The sequence below is a fragment of the Suricata suricatta genome, chromosome 2 (genome assembly GCF_006229205.1).
Source record: "Suricata suricatta isolate VVHF042 chromosome 2, meerkat_22Aug2017_6uvM2_HiC, whole genome shotgun sequence".
NCBI lineage: Eukaryota > Metazoa > Chordata > Mammalia > Carnivora > Herpestidae > Suricata > Suricata suricatta.
This window is the reverse complement of record NC_043701.1, coordinates 112,507,891-112,512,164: the sequence shown is the minus strand read 5'-3', so window position 1 is coordinate 112,512,164 and position 4,274 is coordinate 112,507,891. Positions and strand designations below refer to the sequence as shown.

At 39.7% G+C, this 4,274-nt stretch overlaps 1 pseudogene; it reads left to right on the top strand.

Moving 5' to 3' along the window:
• LOC115285394 overlaps window positions 1–3,076 on the top strand; it is a 42,531-nt pseudogene extending 39,455 nt beyond the window's left edge.
• Window positions 3,077–4,274: the final 1,198 nt, after the last annotated feature.

Genomic DNA, 4,274 nt, shown 5'->3' with positions numbered 1-4,274 from the left:
AAAAAGGGAATTTTTTAAAACTGAGAAAACTTTCAGTCATGATGAGGACCTTGTTGGTCATGAGAAGATTCAAAGTGCAGAGCAAAATTTTGAATGTAACATATATCAAGAAACCTTCCCTGAAAAGGCAATATTGAGTACATACAAGAGAGAGGTCGCTGAAGAGAATGACTCTGAATGTACTAAATATGGGAGAACCTTCTTTCCTAACGCCTCCTTCCTGCTACATCACATGAATGCCTCCGAGGAAAATCACTGTGGATTTGGTGGTTGTGCGAGGTCTTTATGCATGAAGTCTCCCCTTTTGAAACCTCACGGGGCACCTCTGAAACAGTCTGAGTGTAGTGAGAGTGGGGATCGCTTCAAGGGTGACTCATGCCTTTCACAACTTCAGAAAACTCATAAAGGAGAGAAACACTTTGAATGTAATGAATGTGGGAAAGCATTTTGGCACAAGTCCCACCTCACACGACATCAAAGGACACATACAGGAGAGAAACGCTTTCAGTGTAATGAATGTGGAAAATCTTTCTGGGAGAAGTCAGACCTCACCAAACATCAGAGATCACACACGGGGGAGAAGCCGTATGTGTGCAACGAATGTGGGAAAGCCTTCAGCCACAAGTCAACCCTCACGGTACACCAGAGAATTCACACAGGGGAGAAACCCTATCAGTGTAGCGCATGTGGGGAAGCATTTTACCAGAAGTCGGATCTCACCAAACACCAGAGAACACACACAGGGCTGAAACCCTATGAATGCTATGAATGTGGGAAATCCTTCTGGATGAATTCACACCTTATAGTGCATCAGAGAATTCATACAGGGGAGAAACCGTTTGAATGTCCTGAATGTGGGAAGTATTTCCGTCAGAAATCATATCTTACTCAACATAAGAGAACCCATTTAGGGGATAAGCCCTACAAATGTAATGCATGTGGGAAAACTTTCTACCACAAGTCAGTACTCACCAGGCATCAGAAAATTCATACAGGGTTGAAACCTTATGAATGTTGTGAATGTGGGAAAACCTGCTTGAAATCTGACCTCACAGGACATCAAAGAATTCACACAGGGGAGAAACCCTTTGTGTGTCCTGAGTGTGGGAAATTCTTCAGCCGTAAATCTACCCTCTCTGAACATTACAGGGCACATACAGGAGAGAAACCCTTTGAGTGTCATGAATGTGGAAAAATATTCTATAATAAATCGTACCTAACTAAACATAATAGGACACACACAGGGGAGAAACCCTACGAATGTAATGAATGTGGGAAAACCTTCTGCCAGAAGTCTCAGCTCACTCAGCACCAGAGAATCCACATAGGAGAGAAACCCTATGAGTGTAATGAATGTGGAAAGGCTTTCTGTCATAAGTCAGCTCTAATTGTGCACCAGAGAACTCATACAAAAGAAAAGCCCTATAAATGTAATGAATGTGGGAAATCGTTCTGTGTGAAGTCAGGACTCACTTTACATCAGAGAAAACACACAGGGGAGAAACCGTATGAGTGTAATGAATGTGGAAGGGCTTTCTGTGATAAGTCAGCTCTAATTGTGCACCAGAGAACTCACACAGGGGAAAAGCCCTATAAATGTAATGAATGTGGGAAATCTTTTTGTGTCAAATCAGGGCTTACTGTACATCTGAGAAAACACACAGGGGAGAAACCCTATGAATGTAACAAATGTGGGAAATCCTTCAGTCAGAGATCATCCCTCAGAGTTCATTATAGGGCTCACACAGGGGAGAAATCTTGTCAGTGTAATGAATGTGGGAAAATTTTTTACCGTAAATCGAATCTTGTTAACCATCAGAGGTCACATACAGGTGAGAAGCCATATGAATGTAACACATGTGGGAAAACTTTCTCTCTGAAGTCAAACCTCCTTGTACATCAGAGAACACACACACAAGAAAAACCTGATGATTGCAGTGGGTGTTAGGAATGTTGAGCTGTGGATCAGCAGCCACTACGCTTCTGAATAGTCACTCTGGAGGAAGCATTGTTGACATTCTGAATGTTGATTCACATTTTTCTGCAAACTGACCTTATTTTACTCCAAACTAGACTTTAAAACATACAGGACAGTCTTGTTAAGTAATATTCCATTCAGTGTACCCTAGTAAATGTGGGCATAAATCCTTGCAGTTTTTTTGAAAAATTTTAAGGTATTGTTTTGTTTTGTTTTGTTTTTGCAAAAATACAAATAGGTTATATCATAATTTCTATTAAGGAGACATCTTTCACTTTGAGACATACAGCTTGAAGACTGACTTAAGTAATACAACACTGGAAATTGTGTTTTGGTTTTGATGCCATATTTGTCTTTAGCAAATGAGAAGTTGTAATTTATAGATGAAGACTGTGTAGTGTACAAACAAAAATAGTAAAGTTACACAATAAACTTACAAGAAGTTCTAGTAATACATAGAATTCTTTAGTGCCCTTCACCGAGCTGCCTCTAAAGATACCTTACATAACCAGTGTATATTCTCAAGCAAAAATGTGGACAGTACCAGAATACCAAGTCACAGAGTCGTTCACACTTCAGTTTTTAAGTGCACTTTATGTGTATGTCAACAAAATGTTGTTACTTTGAGTACCCGTCAACACAGGCTACAAAATCAAAAAGGAATCTGGAACCCCTGTTGCATTAGGATTATAAAGGAATCAGGATTTCTCCACAAGAAGTTCCCTTTTGTGAGTAACTATACCCTTTCTGCAGCCCTAATCATGGCAGTTCATGTGATTATAAAGTTTTTAATAAGGACAACACCGTTAAAAGCTTATAGGAAGTATTCCTTAAGTTTACAGGACTCCTGTATCTACAATGGTCCCTTCTGTAAACTGTGTCTGTTCCATATGCATAGTGGAAGTTAACATAATTCTTAATTGAAACTAGATGCTCCTTGTTCAGTGGTTGTTACAATATCAGGCACAACGCCCATATATTTGGGGGCCTGCGGGGCCTGGATGAACCCCTGGAATGGAGGCCCACTAAGCTAATATGTAACCGTTTAAAATCCATAAATCAAAATAACAAAATGGGAAGTAAAATGTATTCTGTGCAGAGGGATATCTACTCGGTATCTCATTTTCCCATTTCAAGCCATGGCGTGTCTTGAGTGTACATGTGAATCCTCCATCCCTCAACCTCAGTTTTGTACAAACCCCTGTAAGTAACTGCCCTCTAAGACAGGGCTCAGAATAGAAGCCATCGTCAGACTATATGCCAGCCAGAGATGTAAACTTGGCTGTAAATTCAGAGGTCTAGTGTAACCTGATACAGTTCTGGGCCCTTGGAGATTTTTGGTTATATGCGGAGGTGGGTTGAGACTGGAGCAGAGCCAGAGTGAGGCTTTTGTGGACTGACAAGGGGAAGGGTGATACATTACATTTCATGGTCTGATTTCATAAATCAGGTTACACAATTTAATGATCTTAAATTGCGCAGATATTCTAAGCTTTCATCTTAGGAAACTAGAAAGAGAAGAGCTAATTGAACCCAAAGTAAGCAAAACAAAAGAAATAAGACTTAGAGTAGAAACCAGTGGGATCTTTGGACAAAACCAATAAATCAAAAGTTAGTTATTTGAAAAGGTCAATAAAATCGGCAAACCCTTAGGTAAGTTAACTAAGAAAAAAGGAAAATGAAGGTTGCCAGAATCAGAAGTGAGAGACATCTGATTATGTGGACACTAAAGGATAGTAATGTTACGGACAACTCCCTGCTCACAAATGCCATAATCTAACCAATTCCCTGAATGACCCAAACTGATGAAAGTCACAGAAGTGTAAATCTATAAAGGCATATATCTGTTAAAGAAATAGCATTCATCCATAATTTTCCAAATCAGAAAGTGTCAGGCCCAGATGGTTTCACTGGTGAATTCTAGCAAATGCTTAAGGAAGAAATAACCAGTTCTCTACAACTTCTTACAAGAGTAGGAGTAGCACTGGGTGTTATATGGAAACCAACTTAGTAATAAACTATTTTTTTAAAAAAAGAATAGGAATAGAAGAAATCCTTCTAACTCGTTCTGTGATGCCCTTCTAGTAGGAAAACCAGGCAGAGACATAGGAAAGGAAAGTAACAGGGGTGCCTGCTGGTTCATACAGTAGAACATGTGACTCGTAATCTCAAGGTCCTGAGTCCGAGCCCACATTGAGTGCAATTACTTTGAAAAATGTTATAAAAGGAAAGCTACAGGCCTGTATGTTTTGGAACATAGATGCTGAGATCCTCAACAAATCATTAGCAAGTTGAA